General features: G+C 35.6%; 1 pseudogene; it reads right to left on the bottom strand.

The window, feature by feature from the left end:
* Window positions 1-5,431: 5,431 nt before the first annotated feature.
* On the bottom strand, window positions 5,432-6,353 carry LOC149177800 (cytochrome P450 78A4 pseudogene; annotated as a pseudogene).
* Between the last annotated feature and the right edge of the window lie 9,014 nt (window positions 6,354-15,367).

The following is a 15,367-nucleotide window of genomic DNA, read 5'->3' as shown; positions in this document are numbered from 1 at the left end:
TATCTGTGGTTGTATGCTGAGATAAATGGTTCAGGTTGTGGTTCAGACTCACGTGATAAATCTTTGAATGATCAACCTTAGAAGATGCTAACTTAACATCAATTTCCCTCTTGTCAGATACCTTTGAGAAGATGATGAAACCTTTGCTGCAAAACTAGTCAATAATTGAGAAAAAATTCTATGGTATGATTGGTATATCTTCTTGACCGTCGAACACCATTACCAAGAAGTGATTCATCCAAGGTGAATCTTCGTTCTTGCAGGATTTTTTTGCCGAGAACATCTATGTGAATGATGATGTGCTTACCACAATGCTCACAAGGATGAAGATCAAAGCGTTGATCTTTCACATGGCCAACTCAATCACAATGTTTCCATTTGACAATCTGTGGTTGTTGTGCAACAGGAGCATGTGAAGATGGACCATCCTGAAGGAATCTAGCACTACAAAATTGGATGAGCTTGGAATATTCTGGAATATGAAAAGACCATCCTTTTTATATCCGAGACCGGTTCTATTCTTGTTGTTCACAACTTCTTCCCAAGGTGTGATGAAGGTCTTGGGAAGTACAAGTTTAACCTTTACATTTACTTGCAAATCTTCTCCTGAAATGACTCCATTATTTTAATCAATCTTCAATTGTTGATGGGAGTCAGGCTCAAACATGGATTTGACCTAAACAAGAACCAGTTCATAATTTGTAGTTCATTTCATTGTAGTTATGACTGAAGCTCCAAAAACACAATCTTGCCCTGAAAAGTTTGTAAATAGGTTCATATGCTAGAGAGAGTGTATCATGAATGTGTTATGAACAATGGAGATTAGAGTATTTAGTAACTCTAATACTCCCTCAAGTTTGGCCATTTTACAATAAAAAAATCAAGGGTGTTGGGTTCAACCGAAAGTGCACCCTCTTACAATACAATTTAGCAAATAAAATATAGATGATATAGATGGCACCTCAATGTTAAAAATTTGTAGTCAAATATGAGAAAAAAAATATAGAAAATCAGAAACCTCCAACAGGATGACTAGCATTCAAGCCTTCAAAATACTACACCATTTCCTATGACACATACATAACTTTTCTCCATCAAATGCCATTACCCCAAAAGAAAAAATCATAGACACCTTTGTAACACCTTCATCTTTTCAATCAATTGTCCTCACGAAGTTCTACACAAAAATGTTGTTTATAGAAGTAATATCCAATTAACTTTCTCAAACATTAAATTTGTATGGTTAAATTTTCCAACCAAAACAACCTCTTTTATATATCTTAATAGAAAACCACTTTAATCATCTTTTACAAACATTGGGGCATTCTTTAGAAGTCGTCTTCTTCATGTAAATATGAAAATAAAATTAACATTCTCTGCATAACTAACAACAAAAATTTTCATTTTCATCATACTATCCACACACAACATTAGTATTCAACTTTATTATCAGAGAAAAAAAATCACTCTTACCACTCCAAGAGAAAACCTACAAGCCTTGCGTCCATGATATGAGTTTTGACCATCATAATGGAATCCAACCAACCTTCATACTCTGCTCGTTTATGCACATAATCACCATTCTACAATGCCAATAGTCACACAGTCTTTATCTCATCCATTTTCAAGCTATGAACTTCAGTCTTTATCTCATCCATTTTCAAGCTATGAACTTTTTCTTCTCCTGTCAGATGGACTCTGTACCCAACTCCTCCTATAAAAATAACAACATAAGACCACTAAATATACCAAAAAAAAAAAAAAACAGCTAACTGCACTAGAGTGCCAGCTGATTTGCTCTGTTGAAATTCAGCATCTCACATCTTTTTATTAATTTAGAGTTGTAAATGGTTCCCATGCATAGCTAGAAACAAGAAGATTCAAAAATTCATCGTAATAAAATCTATATTGACATTTGAAGCCTTAAAATTATTTGAAACGAAAATTTGTGTTCTCCACGCAACTCTGAAGAATGAACCGAGTGCCGCAGATACCACTGAATCAAATGGGCCAAAGTGGAAGAGGGGTTTATAAACTAGGTCCAGTGGGAGTGCCAAAGGCGCACTGGTTTTTCATGGTACTGATGGCGATGCATCTATTGTATTAGACAAAAAAACTAGTGAATTAGACAAAATTTATAGTGATTTCCATCATAAGCTTGTACAGATGACGAAGCACACTAGCGGCAGTAAATTTAAACAACTTTATCTCAAAGCTTAGTCAATCATGATGGAAAGAGGGTTTTGTGTCAATCGAGACCAGGGATCAAAATTGAACACGTCAGAGCCATTCAAAGGGTGTTTGGTACGTCAGAGAAGTAGGGAGAAAATTTTATCAATCAAAAAAAATTTAAAAATTGATTTTTGTTATTTAAAAAAAAAATTGGAATAATATCTTAAAATTTTTTAAGAAGTGCTGTCAAATTGTCAACCTTTTTTTTAAATTTCATTTTTTCTGAAATTAGAATTTTAGAAATGTTGAATTTGTAAATTTCTTTTCATGTTAAAACTTAAATCCCATTTCAGAAACTCCCATTTCAAAAACAACACTTTCCTTTTAAGTTGTTTTTTCTACTTGTGCATATGATGCAAGTTCTTATTAATTATTATGTCGCAATTACCTTTTGATACCATTACATTTGGCAGTTTCTGAGTTGCTCCCATTTCAAAACCAACAGTTTCTTTTTGAGTTGTTTTTTCTAATTGTGCATATGATGGAAGTTCCTATTAATTATTATGTCACAATTACCCTTTGATACCATTACATTTGGTAGTTTCAATCGAGAGCGACTAGATGTCAATATGGGCCATGTATTAGGTCTGTGATTTCACTAGGTTGTGCCTGAAGGCTGCCCAAAGCAAGGTTTGACGACAATTTAAGCTGGAGAGGAGCATAGATTCATCATTCAGCGAACGACTGTCAAGCAAGGTTTAAGCACGATTTATGCTTGGAGAGTAGCGCATTCAACAGGCTTCCTAACATACTGGATTTGATTTGTTTGCGGATTCCCAATTCCTGGTATGTTTTCATATTAAAAAAGGAGATACCAAAAACATGTACACCTTTGTACACTCTTTTGTTGAATCCTAAACCTGTTTAGAATTTTACTGAATTTTTTCATTCATGCAATAAACTTAAATTTGATTGACCTACTTGTATATTGGCTTGAACGTTCTGGTTACAAAAATTCCCTACAATTTTTTACAAAATTAATCCTTATCTGAACTGGAGCAGGAATATAGGTCTCCTGTTTATCCATTAATGGTAAATGCATCTGATATATTAGTTGTGGCTCATAGTAGACCTGCCTTATACACAACATCCATGGGGTTGTGTTGTTCCACCATTCTCCTGTGAAAAAATAAAAAGAAATTTGAAAATAATTTACTGTTGTTAATTGAATTGCTCTCTTTTTTTATGCTTTTTATTATAGAAATGCCACGTGAATATGTGCCCTTCTAAATGAAATTAAGACCTGCCCTTCAAATTTGATCACTGATCGAGACACGAGGGTAATTAGAACTGGGTAATTAGAGCTATTCCTGGTGTAAACGTGGGTGCTCTTTCCTATTTTAGGATGGAGCTCATGTGATGCCACACAATGGAATGAATTTGAAACAACTTACCAGGCAAGAGACAGATTTATTATTCTCCTTACATTCCTTGGGGAGAGAAGAGGCCATGACAACGCAAAACAACTCTAAATTCGAATAGAAAAGGCTCTACTCTGCATAAAAAATGTCTCCTAACGCAAGTCCAACAATTTTTCATCTTGCGCAGGTCCACTTCAACGCGGCACAACGTCTCTCTTTCATGCAGAATACAGAACTAGCAAATGTGCAAAAACTCCTCCTCGTCAAACACAAAATGGAAACACAGATTCTTTGCAGAAAATGGCTCTTCAACAAGGAATGTTATGCAAAACGCTCCGACCCTGGTGAGAAAACGAACCAAGTTTCTCAGAGTAAGTCTCCACAAATAAACTTTGCGTAGTGGAAGCAAAAATATAGAGAAACAACAAACCATGGTGCGCCGCTTTGGTTTAAGCTGCTTCGGGATTCAACAGGCTGAAGCAATATTTTAGCAGCGGGCCGACCCATGCCCGTATCTGTCTGTTCATACGGTTGAGAATGTGGGTCAAAGAAGAAGGCGTGGACGCCGCCATATCGATTTTGGCAGACGTGTTGATACCGCTCATATTTAAGGTCCCGAGAAACGCTTCGCCACCTGTCTCACTTACCTGTTCGTTCGTTTATTGCTTATTTTTTCATCGACGAAGAACTGCAACAGATCCTCCGAAAGGACAAGGGCAATCACCGAAACTAGATATGGCAAAGAAAAACGACTCAAAATGAAATGCGTGCTGCTATAAGAAGCTGCATGATTCTTGGGAAAAGGTATTCAAAGCGTATGTATTTTCCATGGTTTTAAAGCATAATTTTCATCTGAAACCGGGTAGCTACAATGCTTATATTGTATTTTTAGATTTTATAGATCTCGTCTTAGATTTCGCAATCTGGATGGACCTTTTCACCCAACGAAACGAAAAGAAAATAATAAGCTAACAGATTTATTAGTACGGATCGGACAAAGGGATGAAATTATTTAACATAGCTTCTTTTACCAGTCTGTAATAGCGGCCAGACAAGATTGATATGGGTGGTAACTCATCATCTTTATTGTCGAAATATGCTCACACGTCGGATAACCTAACCTTAAGGTGCAGCATATACACACAGAGCTTACAATAATTCGAAACCAAAATCACCATCGTTGTTCTATCCGTCACAAAAACACACGATCTCAATCTCTGCTTATGACGATGGGTCAGAGAGTGTACCACTTGCAATCGAAATAGAGAGCCTAGTAATACTGACAAAGAGAACATGAGGTGAGGTGAGGTGCAATTGACTAGACAGAGACACAGACAGAGGATTTAATGAAAGGGGAAGGCACCGGCATGACGGGAACAGAATGAAGAGGATGAGCCATTTGGCGTGACAGCTTCAGGACCTCGGACAGATCAACCGGATGTTCACCATGAGGAAGCCATTCAAAATGATGGAGCAACTTGGCCACCCAGAGGTTAAGTGAGCTTTCTTCTGGGCATCTGGATTCAGCACCAGTTCTGCCATGGCCGTCAGCAGAGCCTTCGTGTCTGTGCCATGAAAAATCATCTCTTGCATGCATACATAACATAGATTAAATTAGAACCAAACATAGTTAATGCCCCTCCCCAAAGGCAAACTCACCTCATTATTCATATGAATATAAATTTCGGAGATTCCATGTTAGGTAAAATACAATACAGAGATCAGATTGCATGTTAAGTAAAGTAAAACACAGATATCTAAGTAGTGTGAAAATACGGACCCAGAGAACAGCGATCATACCCTCCTCATCCACCTTATCTTCTCCCTGCAAGGACCCCTCATCCACCATCTCCCGCAGCTTCTTCACAAGTACAAGTACATGACATATCGAACCTCCTTCCAAAGACGCTGCCCATGATATTGTTCAGCGCAGCTCCTTGCAGGTGTCGTCGAACCCTAGCAACACCGCTGGACTGACATTCCTTCTGAATATCAAGAAGCATTCGGAGAGCATCGGCCTGGCGACCAGGCTCGTGAGCAGCGATTCTGCGCGGAGCGAAAAGATGCCCAGAAGAAATTCTCCTGAGCAGCCTCCAGTAGTCCCCATTGGGTGCAAAGCCAATGGCCCGCCCAAAGAACAACTGCTGCGCACATTGCTTGAGGGGTCTGTTGGCGAAATGAGGAGAGTTGAGCAGCTCCCGGGCCACTTCAGGATCCGACGTAATAACGGCGGGCGTGGAGCCTAAGCTAAAGGCCACAAGCTTATTGGCGCCATTATGATGAGCCAGATATTCGAGCTTGCGGTGAGCAAGACTGATGCTAGACATTTCCGATGATGGCCATCCTTTGGGACCAGGAATGGGTACGCCGCCCGACCTCCTGCGTCTCCCCGCCCACACACAGCCTCCCGGGATCAACCAGGAGGCCAAAACAGCAGATACAGCAGCAATAAGCAGTGCAATATAAACATGCCACTAACGCCACCCACAAACATCGTCAGAGTCTAACGAGAAACGACTGCAACCATTTCTAAAGAGGAAATAGAGCCACCACCCGCCACCCGCCTCCCGCAGAGCTCCCGCGATTCTCCATCTCAGAAATGGATGGCAAATAGAAAAACAAAGCAGCCGCAGCAACAAGCCAGAGATGTGAGCGCATAGAACGTGGAGGGGTTGAAACGGATTTATAGCTCCAAGGGTTCGATTCCACGGGAAGAGAGGGAAAAGCCGGTAACCGTAAAAAGGCAGATCGCCCAAACATTTATTAAGTCGATCCCATTTATCCATTGGAATTCGAAGTGGACGCACATGCAATTGGTTAAATTTTGGGAAGATTTTGGTAATTTGAGTTTTTAGGATGGATTTTGAATGTCTCAGCCGTTTTTTTTTATGGTCTTGATTCTACATTAAAAGCAAAACAATTCAAACACTCTCACTCTCACCGTCCAATTTTTGGAAAACAAAAACACTAAATTCGGACACAAAATAATTCCCAACACGAAATTGTGGTCTCCCTAAACAATTCAGGTATTTTTAATTTTTTTCAGGTATTTGAATGGCGTAGGTTACAAAGTTCAAACTTAATTCTTCTCCAAAAATTCCAACTAGATAATTAATTTGATTAATCATGTATTTTTCTTTATAATCTTCAAATATTTTTATCTTTTCATCTTTTCTATATGTATATAGGGATAAATATTAAAAATCGAAAAAAAAAAAAACAAATTTTATTATAGCTTTAAGAAAAAGGGAGTAAATTTTATTATATACAAAAATACATTAATGAATTAATATAGTACACTATGTACTATGTTTAGTGAAACAACATAGTGTTTAGTGAATCAATATTGTACACTATGTACTATGTTGTCAACTAGATTTCTCACCGAATGGAAAAAAAAAACTAACTAAACATTGAAAAATAATAATTAAACAAAATTATGATTACAAAAATTTTATCATCTATATAATTTTCTTTTCATTAATAAATTATAATTAATTTGATTCATCATATATTTTCCTTTCTAATCTTTAAATATTTTTTTTTTTTTCTGCTTTTAATATGTATACATGGGTAATATTAAAAATTAAAAAAAGAAAGAGCAAATTTTATTACCAGTGTTAAGAAATGGGGAGTAAATTTTATTATATACAAAAATACATTAGTGAATCAGTGTAGTACACTATGTACTATGTTTAGTGAATCAACATAGTACACTATGTACTATGTTTCCTTTTAGAATAGGTAGATTTGAGTGCACTCTTTATTCTTACTACGCTGTAGAAATGGTAGAGTATTAATTAATAATTAAAATGTCTAGCTTGAGCTAACCCTTAAGGCTTAAAATTTTGGTCATTGGGTAGACTAACCCACTGACCAAAAACAAAAACACTAAATTCAGACACAAAATAATTGCCAAGACTAAATTGTGGTATCCTAAACAATTCATGTACTTTGTAACGTCTCTGCCAGATCACACTTACAATAATAGAAAAATTAAAAAAAAATTATTTAATACATAGCATATTATTTGTTTCTATCTCGAGCTGCTCCTGACTTTTAATGCTTTTGGTACCACCATACCCATGATTTCGATTTCCTGTTTGAAAGGTTTGATACCAATCAACTAATAAAAAGTAGGCAATCAATCAACCACTCAAAATATGTTGTATGCTTAAACAAAATTTGTAACCTATCAAAAGATTTTAAAACTATTCCAACTTTAACAAGTTTCCATATTAGCATTCCATTAAAACCATCCCAATTTTAGTAATTTTCACATAACCACTCTCAGTGAACGTTAACAATCATCATCATCATTAAAATGAGAAAATCAAAATGTCATTTATTAATGTATGTACATGATGTTGTATTTGGAAAAATATTGGCATGGTAAATCATTGACTTCATGATCTTCCATCCTTGTACCGTGCTTTCCAGGTTCCGAGAAAGATTGATGCCAGGTTGTGAAAGATTGATGCTAGGTTGTTCCATCTGGATGTTAGTTAATTCATTTTCCCATCATAATAATAAAAAATAAACTAATAAAAGGTAGGCAATAAAAAATTGAAAGTCCAGTTGTACAGCATTATCATTTAAATGTGGTTGCTTGAATGCAACGGCAAAGAGATTAAGTAAAGTATTAAGTAAAGTATCACACTATAAGTGTAAGTATTAATATTGTGACTGCAATTTTTTTTTGAAAAGCACCTTGGTCAAGAATGTATACTTGAATAACCAAAAATAAAAAATCAGCCGCATTAAATAAATAACCAAAAATAAAAAATCAGCGACATAAAATATATGGTTAAATAAATAACCAAAAATAAAAAATCAGCCACACAAAATATATTGTTAAAGTGGACAAAATTGTAATGTACGATGTAATTTAATTGTACACTTCAATAACCAAAAATAAGAATCAATCCACCCGTCAAAATATGCTGTATGATAAAAATCAAAACCCGATAAAAACAATGCCACAAAAATGCTCGCATCCATAGACTGTTCTACATACAGGTCAATCTGATTCAAAGTGTTTGCATTTTCCATGGTTTTGAAAAGCATAAACTTTCTTTGAAACGGGGTAGCTGCAATTTTAACTTGACTAATATTTGCAAATTGATAGCTTAAAAAGAAAAATGGGTGCGCATTGTTCGGACAGATCGAGGTCGCCTCCGACCGAGCTCGTAAGTGGCTTATCGCCGTACGAAATGTTGGGCAGAGATTTCTGAACGTGCAGGTACATAAAGAAATAAAGGAACAAAGATCTTCGTTCGTGTAAGTAACTTTATAATTCAAATGATGAGGTTAAATATCAAACTTGAACTGCTGGTAAGTCTCACCTAATTGTGTAGAAATCGTTTTCAAAACCATTGACAATGGTGTGACGACATCTGCCTCTGCTATACAGCAATACACCATGTAATTTAAGTGACAGCTGCCTCTGCTGATACAGCAATACACCATGTAATTTAAGTGATATATATGCCTCTGCTGATACAGCAATACACCATGTAATTTAAGTGATATATATAGTTTAACAAATAAAATTGCACCATGTAATGTAATTTATGCTTTAACAAATAAAATTGTTGACTGACTGTAAAAAAAGAAAGAAAGAGTTGAAAAAATCCATCCATTAGAAACCAACCATGCAAAAATATCCGGGGTCACTCATCTTTATTGTCAAAAATTTAACGTGCAGCTCACCATTATTCAAACTCAAAACGACCATCCATCGTTCGTTCTATCGATCACAATAACCAAACAGAGACACAGAGTTCGTTAAGACCCACAATATTGTAAGGTGAAATGATGGTTTGTTAAGGCCTCCATGGCCGCACAAATGAATTAAAAAACATGTAGGGTTGAAAATTCAATAACCAGGTAAACCCTAATTTGGCTTATGGCTCTTAAGGCAAAATTGTAGCAGTACACGTAGAATTTGGGAGGAATGTAGAAATTGTATACCAAACTATAAGAATCTTGATGTCAAGAAGTTATCCTCTAAATTTGCAAGTTGTTTGGTGGGAAGCTACTAGTTCATACGAAATCCATTACTGTAACCAAATGAATTGCTAAATTAGCAATGGAATCTTGGATGATCATTCAAGAGGCTAACCAAAAACGAAGAGATACAAATAGGTGCACAAATGAAGTAAAATTGTATCCTTGAGAAGTAGAGTTGTGACATGTCCTCCTCATCGACTGTGAGCACAAAGGAACTAGATGTTAATTGGAGTTTGAGCAAGAAATCTAAATCGAGTCAAGATGTCTTTGTAGCACACCCGAAACGTAAAAATAAACTATGGTAAAGGAAAAACTCTTTACCTCAATAGAAGTGAGACCATGCTACTCCTGGAACTACAAAAGTATATAACAAAATTTGTCAATCATGGGAATAATTGGGAGTTTTAAATGAGAACATAAGCCTATATCGAAATGAAACTTTAAAAATTAGTAAAACGACATTTTGAGCCTTAGCCGTAAATGTCGCAAAACAAAGAACATGATTATTACTCTTAATAACCAGTGCAATAACAAATCGAGAAAAACCCCAATTAGTAAGGAAATTTTCTTAGAAAAATGGAGAGAATGATTTTCGGCTTAGCAACTGCCCATTTAGAAATTATAATGCGAGAAAAGGGCCTTGTATCCATATTCTTCCACGAGACTACAAGAATCCCACTACGAACTATTAGACTGGAAAGAACGAAGCCCATAACCTTCCTTAGAAGGGTCGAACCCTTTCATGCATACTTAGGGTTTGATAAAGCACCATATTTCATACCTCCTTCCATAGAAAGTATCGACAATGCTAAGTGAATTTAGATCAAAGAATACTTTTACCCTTTACTTTATACCAAGTTGGCCTACCAATTCAACATGGCTAAGCAAACTAGGGTACTCTGGTATCTCGAAGGAATGCAATCTAAACTAGAAGAAACATTTTCAAATTACAATACTCAAATTTATGAAAATCAAAGCCCAGATAAATAAGAGAATCGGTACCTAAGAATTGTATAATTTATTCAATATTTCCTCTATAGTTATCTTAGTAAATTGAAGGAGCAATATAAACAATCGGTCAGCGCCACTATAAAAATGTGAAGGAGAGTAATAAATTATACACATAGGAAATAGATAAATGGAAATAACAACCTAAACCAGAACCAAGTCTTACATTACCTAAAGAAATACAAAAGGTAGAACAACGTAAGACCTGGAGTAACCTTTGAGGTGCATTTATAGAAATTTCAAGTAAAAATTGACCTTAAGCCATCACAGTCATACTAGGTGGTGCAACACAATGGTCACCAGAGGAAACCACATGAAACATTAAGACAACAAATTCAAAAGGGAGGGTTAGTCATTAACAAACCCTATTTTTGTCCATCATTGTATCTCAAAATTAGATCATGGTCGTAGAAATGCATGCGATTGGCTCTCCATGTGAAATTCACATGGTAAGCCCTAACATGAACTTTGTTTATTAGCCATGTGTATTAATAACCAAGAAAATAATAAAACCATCCCACACCCATAATCATTACGAATGATACCAAGGTGTAGAGTAGTTTCGAAGGAGATAATATTGTATAAGTGGATATCTAGCCTAAGCACCATGGTACTTGTTAAATTATATAACATATGAAAATTGGGTCAAGATTAGTATATGTGAAGAATCAATGGATACCAATACTCATGGATAAGACCCTTCAACTAGAAATTGGCTATATTCCTAAAAGGAAACAAATTCTTAGTCAATTGAAGTAAAAGACACAAGGAGTTAAAATGATCAATAACACATAGGCGTAATCATGTTAATGTCCTGTGAAACAAACCTGTCAGTGGTGAGTCTAAATACTCCAAATAATGATCAGGTGGAATCCACCTTGAACCCAATAATAATTCTTACACAAAGTGACAACTCATTTGATTATGATGTATGTACAACAATGGGAATGTTAAAGAAATAACAGTGTATATTGGGAAGTGAAGAAATTTGTGATAAATATGTATGTACAATAATAATAATGTTAAGGAAAAGAAAAACAAAATTAGGTGAAATTGAGGTATGTTACATGTGGTATCATATTTGTAGGTTCAAATGTGATGCCTAAGAGTCAAACCATAGTTGCAGGTATTTTGCAAAAAATATCTAAAGGTATTTTGTAGAAACAGTTAAATTAGTTTTCTCAAATGATCTATAAAACTTAAAGGGCTATGGTCCAACCCACAATTAACAAAGTTACTATGTAAAGCAAAGAATACATTAATGATAAAATATCTACTAGATCTCCTCATAAAGGAGAGTAGATCTAAGTGTAGATAGGAGATAAATTGTCACCTACTACAATGCAATTGTTGGAAGAAGTAAAAGACTAAGGAACATAAGTATATCTTGAATAAAATAAATTGGTTGAAGATTGTGGTAAACAAGAGCAGGGGATGAGAAGTACACTACTCCATTAAATAAATTATCCATAAGGATTTTAGCAAGTAATTAACTATGCATAATTGGGTGAGAGAAGTATACAAGGTGTTGGCTCATAATAACTATGCCAAAAAGAGCAAAGTCTCTTGTGTTAATTTAATAATTGTACCAGGAAAATAGGGAAATCAAGTATTGATACATACACTTATTCGTGTCTAAAGAATATATATATATATAATGAGTATATTGAAATACAACTAAGAGTAGTAATGGAGAGACACCCTTCGAACCAATTTATGCACAAGAATCCATAATGTCCATTAAACTTGAGATTACTTAAATGTGAATTGAATTTCAAAATAATAATAATAAAATATCAATAATTCATAGAAAATGCATAACACTTGAAAAATAATAAAATCATGCTCTAGAAAATCTCAAATAAAAATAAAAATAAAAAAGTTACTGTGCAAGATTTTGATAAGAATTCCCAATCCAAACTTACTTGGACAATGTATGGAATTATGGATATTTTTTCACACATGCAAACTTAAACACAATGAGCTCCTTGGAAATATGCACATTGTTTCAAGGATTATCAAAGGTAATTACATTCTTATATAATAAATGGGTTTAATTGAAAACAATGTGTTAGCACTCTCATTAAAGTAATTTAATATATATATGTTTCCTTTTTTGGGGGTTTTATTTATTTTATATTTAGTTTTAAATTACTAAAAAATGATGGATTTTTTTTGTTACAAAAGTGATGGAGGGTATGATCATAGCTAATGGCTTCAGCTTGTGTGCCTGAGAATTCTATCATATCCCATTCTCGCGATTTTTTGCATAGGTAATCTCTGCTCTCAACATTCTCTTTTTAAGTTCTAATTGCTATAGTTACTTGTCAAGTTCTAGGTTTTGCAGGATCCTTGGGTGAGCTGGCCCATAAAACCCCCTTTGGGAAGGAGATCACAACATTTAATTCCCTAGTTTCCAATGGCCCAAAATTTCAAAATTTTAGTCCCTCCCGCTTTGTGAAAAAGCCAGATGACATCCCAAAAGTCAAGATCAGTTCCCCTCAAGCCCAAATCTGAGCACTCCAACTTGCATATCGTGGCCTAATTAGTCAGTTCTGGGGAATATGGCCCTCACCCCACACTATTTGGACTTGGATTGAGAAGAATTGGAAGCCCCTCATCTCAGATGAAGTTGTTTCCTCCTTCTGCAATAAGGGCTTGTTTACTTTTTATTTTGAGAACAAATTCGATCGGGATCTGATATTTAGAAGTGGACCATACTTTATGGAAGCCTAATTTTTATACCTTAATCATTGGAAACCTAATTTTAATCTGGAATGTGATATCCCTATCACAATATCATTCTGGTTAAACTCCCCTACTTTCCTCCCCAATGTTGGAATGACGCTACATTCACACTTATTGGAAATTCATTAGGAGATTATGTTGACTGTGTAGAACCCAGCAATGGACTCTTTCCCTGTGCAAGAAGATGTGTGGAGATAGATCAAGATGAAGGAATTTCAGTGGCAATCAATTTTTGTATGGATAACTAGACTCATGTGTAGGAAGTGGACTACGACCAACTACCTTTTAAATACAAATTATGGCATGACTATCAGTACTTTTCCAAAGAATTCCCAAAAACGCAAGTATATCGGGAACAACAAGAAGAACAAAATTATCAATGGAAGCAATCCAAAAGGAAAAAATGATCAAATAGACAACAACCCAAATATGCACTGGCTCCTGAAAAAACTCCTCTCAAGGATGGATAGGGCCCACAGTCTTTAGGCCCCGAATCTGAATCCCATAATGTTCAATTTACGAATGATACTATTCTACTAGGGGCAACCTCTCTATTGATTGCAAAATATTTAAAATGGTATTGGATAGATTCCTCTCTACTTCTAGGGGTTTAACAAATGTTTTCAAAAGTCATATCTTCACATGGAATACATCTACACATAAGCAGAGGAAAATTGGAAACATTTTAGGATATAAAATCATTGGAGGTTGGCAAGAGTTCTAATATGTAGACATTCCAGTATACCTCAAAAAATGTCCCCCAAATAATGGGAGCACATTCTAGACAAGATTAAAAATAAATTGGAGAGATAGGGAGCTTGTTGTCTCAATGTTGCAAGGAGAATGGTCATATTTAAAGAGGTCCTTTGAGTCATCCCCATATATCAATTATTTTCCCTTCTGGTTCCCAAATATGTTCTACACCAAATGGGAGTCTACCTCAAATAAATTATGTAGGAAGGGGGCAAATCAGACACCAAAAATTTTGATTTAGTAAATTGGCTCTCTATCCGAGCTCTGAAGATGCATGATGGATTAGGTTTTTTGGATACCTCTTTGGTTAATATTGCGATGGGGGGAAAGCTATATTGGAAGCTTAAAACTGAGCCTGACTTGTGGTGGCCACAAGTCCTACATGCAAAGTATCTACAAGCAAATGATAATCATTCTACGAATGGGACAGTAATCCAAGGATCTCTTATCTAGAAACTGGTTGCTTTGATGTCCTCATTAAGAAACGACCATCTTTTTTTGATTCCATGCAGTGTGAATAAAATCAACCTTTAGGAAGACTCACTTTTAGGCGCCTTCCGTTGTGCCAGGATGAGAACATTTGACCCTTGATGGAGCACTTGAGCTAGGCAGGTATAGTGACCCTTGCCCATTTTATGGATTGGGATGTTGCAAGCCTTTGGAAAGGCTAGAAGTTGGATGATGTCCTTGACATTCTAAAACCAACCGAAGAAATTATGAAAAGAAAACGTGTTAGATGTGCTCCGCTCATCCAATCTGCAATTGATAAGCTGGGTTGGAAATCTTCCTTCTACTCTATTAGAGAAGGCTATAATAATCTTCTTTTCAATTCTGAGGTTCCTCTGAAATCCATTATATGCAACAATATCTAGAGGGTAGATGCAATTCCATAGGTAGACACCTTTTGTTGGCTCCTAAGGCATAAAATAAATTTAGCTTCAGAAAATATTCGAAAGTGTGGCATAGTTGGTCATTCAAGATGTCCACTTTGTGAGAAATTGGAGGAATCAATTCCTTGTCTTTTTCTTTCTTTTCCATACATAATGGTGGTGTGGGACACTGCCCTTAGTCCTTTTTCCCTAGAACCCAATGGCCTCCAAATATCCAAAAAAAAAAAATCTCATTATGGCATAAATCCTTTATGGGCTCCCTTCAAACCAAATCCTCCCTCGAAGTTATATGGAACGCTCTCCCTAAATATCTTTGTTACAATGTCTATCATTTTAGAAATAGTACTATCTTAAAAAACATAT

This window comes from Pinus tabuliformis, chromosome 4_1 (genome assembly GCF_031772625.1).
Source record: "Pinus tabuliformis cultivar Carrire ecotype Pingquan chromosome 4_1, CPIR1, whole genome shotgun sequence".
Taxonomy (NCBI): domain Eukaryota; kingdom Viridiplantae; phylum Streptophyta; class Pinopsida; order Pinales; family Pinaceae; genus Pinus; species Pinus tabuliformis.
This window is presented reverse-complemented; position numbering and strand designations above follow the sequence as displayed.